Below are 12460 nucleotides of genomic sequence, written 5' to 3' on the forward strand. Positions count from 1 at the left end.
CTGAGCTAGAGATTAGGTGGAGCTTTATACAATCACCAACATTAACCCTTTAAGAACTAATACCTTACCTGAACAAGAGAAGTGTCAGGTGAATCTGTTAAGTGTTCATATTCAACAGTGTTTCAGCCACAGAGACGCAAAGAGAAAATGACAGCAAGCAATTGATGAGCAGCAGCATTCCACAATTGAGAGAAGGCAATGAACAACACAGATGCAAAGGATTCATGAATTTTCTTTCAAGAAAGGGAAAGGACAGAATAAAATACTTTCTATATAATGTACATTCATTTTGCTTAAAAAAACCCGCCTTTTACAAAGACCTTCATATTTTGCAAAGTATTTTGGCTTCACAAAAACCTATTATTTGACACTGAGGAATAACCTGGGTTGGCACAATAAGGGGGAACATTTTGAACTCATTCAGATGTTGATCTACAAACATAACACCTAAAAAAAGTTGTCGCAGTCGCACAGTGTGGAGCCGGAGGAACGCAGCAGGCCAGGCAGCATCAGTGGAGCAGGAAAGTTGATGTTTCGGCTCTGGAGCCTTCTTCAGGTTCTCATTGCCTTCTGTGTGCAGGGACATCAGTGCCAGTGTGTGTGCAGCTTACCCCGACTTTAATTCACATCACTTTGTTTTTAGAATTGTTGGCCCATCCCTGTGCAGTGTCAGGAGCTTCACTCAAGGTCATCACTTATGCCGATTCAGTCGAGGGTAGGAGTGGGGGAGAAAGTAGCTGCTCAGCCCAAAGGCGAGTCTCGATTTAACCACAGCATAAATATCTGATTTGTGACAGGCAGCTACTGCTGTGACTCCATTACTGGGTAGTGATGCCATACTGTAGAACCGTCTTCCCGCATGTTTCGCATTTATCCCTCCATTTGGTGGCGGCATTGGGGTTAGCACTGCTGCCTCTCAGTGCCAGGGAAATGGGTTTGACCCCAGCCTCTGGTGACTGTCTGTGTGCAGTTTGTGCGTTCTCCCCGTGTCTGCATGGGTTTCCTCCAGGTGCTCCAGTTTCCTCTCACAGCCCAAAGGTGTGCAGGTTAGATGGATTAGTCACAGTAAATGTGGCAACAAGGGGATTGGGTGTGATGTTCTTAGGAGAGTCAGTGAATACTCGATGGGCGTAATGCCCTGTATCTGCAATTCAGGGATTCCAATGATTTGCAATAAATGAAACTTACAAACCTAGATTCAAATAATTTTCAGGGGCCCATCTCTCCATCCTTCAGGCCAGGCTGTATTATAGGGTTTTGTTTTTATGTTTAATATAACAGATAATTCAGTAATGACCAAAAACTCAAGTTGCTGGAAAAGCTCAGCAAGTCTGGCAGCATCTGTGAAGAAAATAAAATCAGAGTTAACGCTTCGGGTCTGGTGACCGTTCCTCAAAAACAGGCACAAAAACAGAAGTTGCTGGAAAAGCTCAGCAGGTCTGGCAACATCTGAGTTTTGAGGAAGGGTCACTGGACCCAAAACGTTAACTCTGATTTTTTTGCTTCACAGATGCTGCCAGACTTGCTGAGCTTTTCCAGCAACTTCTGTTTTTGTGCCTGATTTACATCATCCACAGTTCTTCTAATTTTTAACACAGTTATGACATTTGTTTCAACATCAACTGTTTTGACTCCTCTCCTTTTGCGATATAATCAGTTGCTTCTCGAATAGCCAGTACAGTTTGATCAGAAATTTCCTCCAAATAGTTATTGGGAACATTGAAGCCATTGTTTTTGGTTTCTGTTCTGGTACTTATCCTCTAACAGCTCAAATGTTGGTTTACCCCTTAGAACTGGTATTCTTGTGAATTGTCCTGATGAATGCAAGATGAAGTTTTTGACAAAATGTGCCCTTTATTTTGCAAAACAGCAATTATATAACAACAAATGTAACATTGTAAATGCATAGAAAATGTATCCACACTATAAGGCAAGCAATGGAGACAATCTTTTCTTAGATAGCTCTGTAGTAGGATTGTTGAAGAAGATTTATTCTATGCTTCGTATAGATTATAAATTGCACCCTTCATAGAATATAAAAGATCTCATTTTTTGGCATACCTAAACTGTGCTGAGAGCAAAGCCATCTATTAGTCAGATGAAAGATCATCCTGAAGGTGATCCTCAGCATTTCACTGCTCTATTTACTATAGAAACTGACTTGTATTTTCCCTATTTTTAATGTCACTTTCATGTCGACATATGCACCCTTTTGAAAGCATTGGCATTGGAGTTTAATTATTTCAACAGGTTTGAATTGATCAGTTACAGTACAGCAGATGTATTGCCTCCAGAGATTGGCAACCATTGGCTATGCATTTTCTCTTGACACGGATGTATGAGATCTATCAGACCCATTCATATAGGTCAATATGAAGAGGTGTTTCATTTGATTGTTTCCTAAAATAATGGATTACTCTGAGTTTTTTGAAGATAAAACCAGTTAAACTGCAGGGGACCATAAGTCACTACGCTGTCACTTTCTCATTATGATTTATGTTAAGTGACGCACCTTAAGAATTTACAGGCGACAACAACATGGTCATTCAGAGCCTCGGGAACAATAGACGTTATTTGACATTACCAGGTGTTACAACCAAAGCTGACTGCATGGGAAGCCCTGGCAGCTTAACCAAGGTCATAAAACATGGTTCAATAAACTGGCATACCCTTAAAGTGGTGCTTTTCCATAGCTTTGATGAAACATGTTCATTTTTCACACAGTGGTGAAGGCACACAGCTGTGTTCTGGAGTGACTAAAGTCAACACCATGACAGCCAGTACTGAGAGCCAAAACAGGTCAATCTGCAGATTTGTTGACCAACATCGAGCACTCTGTGCTGTTCAATGATGTGTTCGTGCCTTTTGAAGTATTTGTTTTTCAATGGCCAACTCACTTTAACTTAAAAATTAGAATAGAGATAATTCTACTTCCCAGCTCCCATTAAAAAAGACTGAACCTGATATAAATTAAGACATGACACACTTTCAATGCTGGAGTCCTGAGCACAACAATTGGAATCTGGCTTCAGGATGCAGAAGCAAGGCAGACACACTATCCCAGCAAAATCTGCATACGAGAATCTCAAATAGAAGATTTTGACTCAGATTTCCAAACTGGGTCACATTTGATCTATAATTTTTGAGCTAGAATTGCTCTACTGGGATTTGAAAAAAAATTATCTAATGGGAGATTGGAATTAGAATCGATTAACTGGTTGGAAATTGAGACAAATAGATTTCCTAGTCGAGAACTGGACAACATAGGATGTTTGAATCTTACTGAGAATATACCTTTAATGCAAAGTATGTCACATTATTTATGGTCTTAAGCTTAATTAATTCCCCTTTAGTCAGTAGGGAAAGAATTAATAGAACAGAATGTCCAACATCAAAATGCCACAATGTCACTTGTGATTGCTTAATCATTCTTGCAATGATTTGTTAGAAATGTGCACAAGCACCATTAAGAGCTCAGATTACTATCCAAGATTGTATGGAACTTGGGTCATAACAAGTTCCAATGGGAATTATCTCATCTTCAATCCCTTTTCTTTGAATTTGACTCAAAAAAATTTGACAGCCTCAGCTACAGTAACTAAACAATCAGCTGCCTCGTAAATTATAGGGCGGTGGTAATAAAATCTGATGTGTATACTACCAAGAGTGTAAAATGTGCTTGGCTTGTAAATATAATTAAACAGCAGGTGCATAATCAGGTTAGAAGGCTTTGATGCGCCCCATGTGAACATGTTGATTTGATTGGTTCATATCTACCATTTACAGAAGCAGATATACAGTGATATTTCAGAACCACACTATGTACGTATATAACGGCAGTTTTAACTTCTACTTCAGAATGAATGGGGGCAATTCTAGGAGGCAAAGCACAGTTTGATGTACTAATACCCTTAGCACTAAAATGGCTCAACAGAGTTAACTGGCTTAAACGAAGATAATTTTAAGAGTTGGGCAATTTGTTGCTGTAAGCTATGGTGGAAATTCAATAAGGAATAATTTGTTCTGCGATAGAAAAGAGCAATCCATCCCTTGTATTTCTTCTTGACATGTTATTATCTCAGTGATAGATGATGCCACTTTCTTAATTATCATTTTGAAATGAGGAAATTAAACTTGCACTTTTTTGCAGATGTGCATTAATAATACTTTCTGGACAACTTCATCATTATACTGTATGAGTCACATGATATAGGCACACTGTGACATTTGCAAAATCAGTCACAGAATACAAAGGACCTGCAATCTATTTTCTCATTTTTAGCGTTTGCTGATCAAAAAAGATTTGACTGTACTGAGAGCACAAACTAGTCTTTCCCTGTGCCTTTTACATTTTATTTACATTGTTTTTTGTCTACATCAGCACCAGTCAACTTCCTCCTAAAATGAGACACTAAATTAGCAATCAACCAAAAATGTGACTTTGCAATAATCTTGATTTCACTTCGCTTCAAAAACACAGCTTTTGGCTTTACATCGAGGAACCCCACCTGCTACAGTATGGATCGAAATAAGGGCAGAGAGCTGAGGCCAAACTTAATCTTTAATGCAATGAGTTGAAAGGTCACTGTCACAATCTGCACGGCTCTGATTTCACATTGTCCATTGACTAGACGTCGCACAAATCATACATAATTTCTGTTACTATCTTCTTAGTTTATCTCTCCAAAGTTAGCTTGCTGTTACTGCTCCTTATGCACTGAGATTATCCCAAGCCAACGTCACAAAGGCTGTTTTCCATTTCTTTGGTACATTTTCCTGTCTCATGCCTCTGAAACTTTCTACTGTCTTCAGCTCAATTGTTCCATGATAACATAACATGATCCACTGTTTCAAAAGAAATGCAATTGTATTCAAATACAAACAAAAATAGAAATTGCTGGAAAAGCTCAGCAAGTCTGGCAGCGTCTGTGAAGGGAAACCAGTCAGGTTCTGAGGAGAGGTCACTCAACCCAAAAAGTTAATTCTGATTTCTCTCCACCTGATGCTGCCAGACCTGCCGAGCTTTTCTAACAATTTCTATTTTTGTCTCTGATTTACAGCATCCATAGTTCTTTCAGTTTTTATTTTGTATTAATGTACTAGCTTGGTACTTTCATGTGAACTCAATCTTTGCTGCAAATGCCTCACTGCAATCTATGGGCAGTCATGAAAGACACATTGTTTGAGACTTGGTGTCAGGAAAGGTGTAGCTGGAAATATATGAATTTTTAGAACTGTAAGAGAGCCAGTTCCTGAAAGAAACAGCCAGGAAGAGGGAAAAACGAATTGCAGCCTGGAACTTGAAATTACTGTGTGAGATGAAAAGGTTGTGTGAGATCTGCTGCGGAGCAAAAGAAAGGGTATGTGAGAAAGATTTGGAACATTTCCACTCTCAGTGAAAAACCTATGGAAATAGTTACAGAATTTTCTTTCTACAAGAAACCTCGGCAATAAGAGTGGCAACCTTACATCAGTGCAGCCTAGATCTCAGCCTAGAGGATTGGCAAAACCAATGGCAGAAATTTTGATGGGTTTAAAATGCATTTTCAGGCCAATATTAATATTGCTTTTGAATGGTATATGTTCAGAGCTCAAGAGGAAAGAGAGACTATTAATCAGTATATGACCTGATAGATACATTTAACTGAATCCTGCAAGTTTGGACATTACCTTTCTCAGGACCTTAACTGATTCTGTACAGTCAGATGACTTTTTCAATATTCACTTTTGGATGAGCCCCAATCCAACTCTGGGAAGAGTTAATGTGATGGGCATAAAATTTGGGCTCAGTGGCACATATTAATTGGCAGTTTGGATTCCATTTGGTGACCAAATGGCATCCAATGTACAAAACACATCTGTCATGAATCATGGCAGACCGACCTTGATGAAGGAATCAGCACATGTAGTTAAAGTTTGCTACATTTTTGCACTTTGCAATCCATTGTGTTGTGCAGGACATCACAGATGTTCTTCAGTAAGAGAAAGCAAACAACATTTCACATTCTCTTGCCAGACCCTTGTGGGCAGAACGAGCTTCACGGGGTTTGCACACTGCCCCATAGTACAGCGTAACATTGACTGAATGCACATCATTTCACAAATGCTGCATGTCAACCCTAACCTGAAACTTGAAGAGATTTGACTCCTTCAATATCTAATTATAATGTGCATATCGTCTGAGCGGTGTACACATCAGTGCCTGGTATGCTGACAATGGTCGTTCTGTCACAGTCCATTATGCTAACTTTCTTGAAACCATCACAGAAAACCTTGGACTGGTTACTGCAAGACAAGAGTTGTGCACTGATGAAGTAATTCATGACTCAGATACACATCTTTGAGCATTGGAAAAATGAGGAGGTGATAGCAGAAAAGGAGGAAGGAAGCCATTCTGCCTGGTTTCTCCATAAAGAATGAATTGGAGGAGAGTACAAAGATGACAACTTCTTTTATCCATTCACTTACCTTGCCTCTATCAATGACAATCACAGAGTTTCTTGTTCACAATTTTAAATAAGCACAATTTTTAAAAATCATTTAATTGCTATGTTGTATACAAACATCAATTCTTGTGCATACACTCCACGCCTGCTTTCCATGTGCCCTTCCCTGTGTTCCTGCTCCAACATTGCGATGTCCCAATGACTGCAGTATTGAGAGCACCCTAAGGCCACAACACGTAGGAGAAAAAATAGGCAATTCAGCCCCACCGAGTTTTCTCTGCTATCCAATGGGATCATGGTTGATCTAACAATCCTCAACTTCACAGTCCTGTCTTTTCCCATAACCTTTGGCTTTCCTAATGATTAAACATCTGTAATCACAGACTTGAAAATAACTAGTGGAAGGTTTGTCAGTGGGGAGACTGCAGATGGATTTGAAGAGCAACTCCAAACAGACAATGGCCAGCTTCAGACTGTACTATTTTGACATGGTCAGCAACATCTGGTCTGCCTGGGTGACAGGGTACAGCAAGGACGCTAACGGAAGGGCAGAGATGGGATAACAAATGCCATCATCCTGAGAGACAACGACAGATTCATGTTCCAATGGTGCTTCTGACACTCCCTCAGGCTGACACTTCATTAATGGTCACAAAATGGAAATTGAGACTGCAGCCTTGCAAATCCATGCGACTCCGATGGAGATCACCATGGCTATGGATTGCAGTGGCCATCTTTTACTGAGAGAGTGGTAAGTATGCCAATCAGGGTAGTATAATTTATTTGAGTGATGTGGCTGTTATAGTTGAACAGCTGGTAGAGTGTACAAGCTGTAGGATGTGGATGTGTGGATTGTAACAGCACAAAGTGTGCAACAGGAAGGTGAAGCTATGATTGGTAGATATGAATCCTGATTAATGGTGATTATTGATAGATGAGGGGCAGATATATGGTAAGACAGCAATTAGGAATATATCACTTTGAAGATTGATTCGCTGTCATTCACCAAGCATGCAAGATCATTAAACAACTTGTGACTCTCCATCAAGCTTCTCCAAATTTGACTCCTGGCATTAGCCACGCAGCTATCTTTTCCCACTGTCTGAATGGCACTGTGGTGCCCCTATAAATAATAGAATGTCTTCCTCCATTTCACCTCCTCCATGCAAGACCTCCAGTGCAGTGTTCAAAAACTTTGGTGTTTTCCACACTTCATCTTGAGTTCACTTTTCTATTGAGGTACATTCACTTCCTGCCTGCCTTCTAATGGGGTACATTCACTTCCTACCTACCATCCAATGGGGTACATTCATTTCCTACCTGCCTTCTAATGGGGTACATTCACTTCCTACCTACCACCCAATGGGGTACATTCACTTCCTACCTACCATCCAATGGTGTGCATTCACTTCATGCCTTCCATCCAGTGGGGTACATCACTTCCTGCCTACCTTCCAATGGGATACATTCAGTTCCTGCCTGTCTTCCACTGGGACATGTTCAGTTCCTGCCTGCCTTCCAATGGGGTACATTCATTTCCTACCTGCTTTTCAATGGGGTACGTTCACTTTCTGCCTGCCTATCAGCAGCTGTTGCATGCAAAAGTGTACCTCCCCTTTAAGAAGTGCAGAGTAGCTTTAATGGTGCCAGGAAGCACTCCCTGATGATTTGAGAACTGTGTAGCCATCGTTCAAATAATTCACAGTCAAATCAAGTCAACCTGCTGCCTGAATTTCAATTAATGGGTGTGGACTAATTGTGATGTCCAGTCCTAATTTTAAAGGATTTTTAATTGAGCCCTCAGCATTTTAGATACCCATTTCAAACAATTCCTCTTTGGTCAATATTTCAGACTAATCCAGACTGTTTTCAAACCATTCAACTCAAATGGAGCTTCCAATCAAATACCATGGGACAAAAATCCTGCAACTCCCTCCTTAGTGGTATTGTGTGTCTACCTAAGCCCGATAGACAGCAATGGTTCAAGGAGACAGCTCACCCACACCTTCAAAGGGGCAGTCAGAGTTCTGTGCTAAATACTGCTCAGCCAGCAACACCCACATGCCATGAATTAATAATCAAGGAACTTGTCCATCACAAAGAATAGTCATTTCCACATCTGCACCATTACTACCTGTGTCATTATCGCAACCCATTTGCTACTGAAATTTTCAACTATGTCTTTGTCAACTCTGGACTCAAGGGACTGGGTCTTATGGACAATGGCTGCACATTGGCAGGTACCCAAAAGAACAAAGAAACTCCTGTTGTCATCTCAACCCAACCAGACCCACCTGCACTATAATTTCCCAAGTGGTGGGAGACCCCCTGGGAAAGTCCATCCACCCACAAGCCAATTGAGACCTGTAAGTGGCTAAGTGATGGCCACTTGAGGAGCTGGTTTTAGCCAAAATCCCAGGCTCAATGTGTAGTGATTGTAATGATGCCAGGCATTCATAGCATAGAGTGTACGTGTAGCATATGAGTTCCCTAATTGGGGCTGATATCCTGGTCCTGTCAGGGAGACCTGGCTGACAGATAAGAACAGAAGTGTCAGACATTCTGTTCACTCTGAGAGCTGGCGCTGAGGGAGCTGGTGACAGGATATCAGTCTCTGTGGAGTTATTTCAGTGGCGACGAGAGAAAAGCACGCTCCTGAAGAAATTTGCTCAGAACAGTCATCTTTGAATTGGAGTAAGCATTTCTGGCATCATGAGATTATTTGGGAAGCTTGACTCATTCAATCATGCCATCGAAGACCGGGCCTGGTATGTGGAAAGAAGGTGTTATTTTTTCTAGACAAGTGACATCGGGCAGATGAAATGCAATAGGTAATTCTCCTGACAGCTTGTGGACCAGCAGCTTTTTTGCCTGCTAGGAGCCTAACTTGCCCTGAGGCACCAGATACTTAAACCTTTCAAGACTGGCTTATTTAAGGAACATTACAACCCCAAGACTCCTTTAATTCTGAGATGCTATCGAGTTTTACTTGATAAATCAAGAACCAGAGGTTTTTAACTAGATTAAGATGATTGGCAGAGGCATGCGACTTTGGTTTAACCATTAGTGAGATGCTCAGAGGCCATTTGGTATGTGGGATTAATGAGTTAACCTTGTAAGGCCCAACCAGTGGCATTTTCCTTCTGGGCAAAAGGAGAGGCAGAAATCAGAAGGTTGGAAAGCAAAAGAATCATCAAACCAATCCGGTTTGTGGAATGGTCATAGCATGAAGTTCAAGGGGTTAGCTTATCTTTAAATTTTAAACCACTTTTAAATGGTAAACCACTTTTACAGCTGTTTAAATACCCAATCTCCAGTTTGGAGGATTTATACGCAAAGCTGGCAGGGGACTGTCCTTTACGAAGCTGGACATGAGCCATATGTACTTGCAACAGCGGTTAGATGAGGATTCCCAGAAGTATATTATAATTAACACCCATCAGGGTTTGTACCAATATATGAGGCAGCCATTTGGGGTATCAATGGAGAACATTTTGCAAGGTCAAACTGGTTGGGTCACCATTTATTTACATGATGTGTTAATAAAAGGGAAGACCAATAAGGAGCACTTAGAGAACTCGGAGATGGTCCTTAGACATTTCTCCCAGGCAGGTGTACACCTTAGAAGGGAACAATGTGTGTTCCAGACACCCCAAGAGACCTACTTGGGCTACAGAATTGGGCTGACTTTGTCTGACAGAAAGAATAGTCCAAACTTTGCAGGCAGGCTTAAAGAAACAGCCTACAGTTTCACTAGATACCAAACTGACCCAGTTCCTATTTGATTATTGGATCACTCCTCATGCAACTGCAGGGGTAACTCCAGCTGAGCTGCTAATAGGGAAAAGACTCCAAGTTAAATCTGATCTTCTTAAACCTTGAGGGTGAAACAGCATTAGGAACACCAATTTTGGGCACTTGTCTCTGCTAAGCGAGAGGGACAGTTTACTTCAAGGGATATAGTTTGATGTAGGAAGCACAGAAATGGCCCTGCATGAGTAAGAGTATGAAGTTCAGGTAGGTGCGACAATCCTGAACAAGCACTTGGACCATTTAAATTTGCAAACTCACAAACAGTGTGGTAGTAAAACATGAGATAACAAGGTGTAGAGCTGGATGAACACAGCAGGCCAAGCAGCATGAAGGCTGACGTTTTGAGCCTGGGCCCTTCTTCAGAAACCTGATTCCTTGACTGCCTTTCTGTCTCTTCCAGAACCCCTCTCCATCAAGTGTTGAAGATACTTAAGAATCAGAGATGTGTGCGGCGGACGCTGCGGCCTCAATGTTTTTGGTGCCTGAACAGAGAATGAGTTCCTTCCGAGATGCTATGGGCACATCTGCGCATTACATGCCACCTGCATCAGAGGCAGATCTGGAGGAACCTGACTCAATGCTGTAACACGCTAGGAGGAGATACAATACAAAAAACAGCCTGTGTCATCAGTCTCATTGAGGGAGGCATTTAGTGATTGTAATGAGGTCAGCCAGGTGGGCCTCATAAAATATGAGTTCCCTGATTGGGGCTTTTGATCTGGTCAATTCAAGGAGTTGTAGCTGACAGCATGACTGTCAGCCATCCTGTTCATTTCTGAGGGAGCTGAATCGGCATCAAGGACTTTCCACATGTAGAGAAAGAATGACTTGTTAAGTGGCGATATGTGGAGATATTTCATAATATCCAGCATTTAGCTTGCACCTGGCAGGATTTAGTGAGGACTACAAAGATACACTGCAGGTTTCCCTTTGCTGCAGTTTCCAACAAGAATTGCACCTACAAATGTTAAGAGAAGATTGTGAAGGTCTAAGCACCCACAGAGCTGATCCACTTCTACCCCTCATCCCACTGGATAACCCCAGAAATTTTGCAGCAGTTTAAAAGAAGTGGCGATCAGGAAAAATAAGGGCCAGTCCTGGTTCCTGAAATTTGTGCTTCTGGAAATTGACATTTTCCAAAACAGGAGCCTGGAAAATTGTCCCTTTCAATTTCGAATGATGGGATTACTGAGAAAATACCTGAATTAGGGGAATTCATCAATTGTTAAAGCAACTCATTTGAACATAAAATCAAAATATGGCAATCCTAGCTCAATGTCCCCTTAGTGTTCAAACAATCTGATGAATTCATCTTTGAAATCCAGTGAAGACTGGAGGCTAGGTGTCAGCATGGTCTGGGTTGAAAGGCCATTGTTCTGAACTTTTTATTTCTGCAACGCTGGGCTTTATGTATCTCTATTTTCTAAGATCTTGTAGCTGAGGTAGCTGTACCTGGGTAACGTTGTACCGAAGAACAGTGCTGTAGGTGGAGAAGTGTAGATTTTTCACCGTAGTCATTTGAGTAGATGTGACGATAAAACTAATTCAATTCAATTCATTCCCAGCTCTCTGTGGTAGAGAATTCTGATGATTTCTTCTAATCTGCGTTCCAACAGGCCTAGTCTTCTGAGTTGATAACTCTCCACCCAGGAAAACTAGATGGAGTATAATGTGAGAAAATATGAGGTTGTCAACTTAGGTTGCAAAAATGGAAAAGCAGAATAAGCTGCACGCCCATTTCCTACCTACTAACCTCATCCCGCCCCCTTGATCTGTCCGTCCTCCCCAGGCTGACCTATCTCCTCCCACCTCCATAGGCTCCATCCCCGCCCCTTTAACTTGTCTGTCTCCTCTCCACCTATCTTCTCCTCTATCCATCTTCGATCCGCCTCCCCCTGTCTCCCTACTTATTTCAGAACCGTCTCCCCACCCCCATTTTTGATGAAGGGCCTAGGTCCGAAGCGTCAGCTTTTGTGCTGCTAAGATGCAGCTTGGCCTGCCTTGTTCATCCAGCTCCACACTTTGTTATCGCGGATTCTCCACCATCTGCAGTACCCATTATCTCTGATACAAATGGAATTTAACCCTGCTAAACATGTACTTTGGAAAATGTAAAAAAAAAGAAGCATTCAATGAGTGGCGGGGCACTAGGAAGCTCACAGGAACAGTTGGATCTTGGGGTGTTTGTCACAGATCTCTGA

The sequence above is a fragment of the Stegostoma tigrinum genome, chromosome 4 (assembly GCF_030684315.1).
Source record: "Stegostoma tigrinum isolate sSteTig4 chromosome 4, sSteTig4.hap1, whole genome shotgun sequence".
Taxonomy (NCBI): Eukaryota; Metazoa; Chordata; class Chondrichthyes; order Orectolobiformes; family Stegostomatidae; genus Stegostoma; species Stegostoma tigrinum.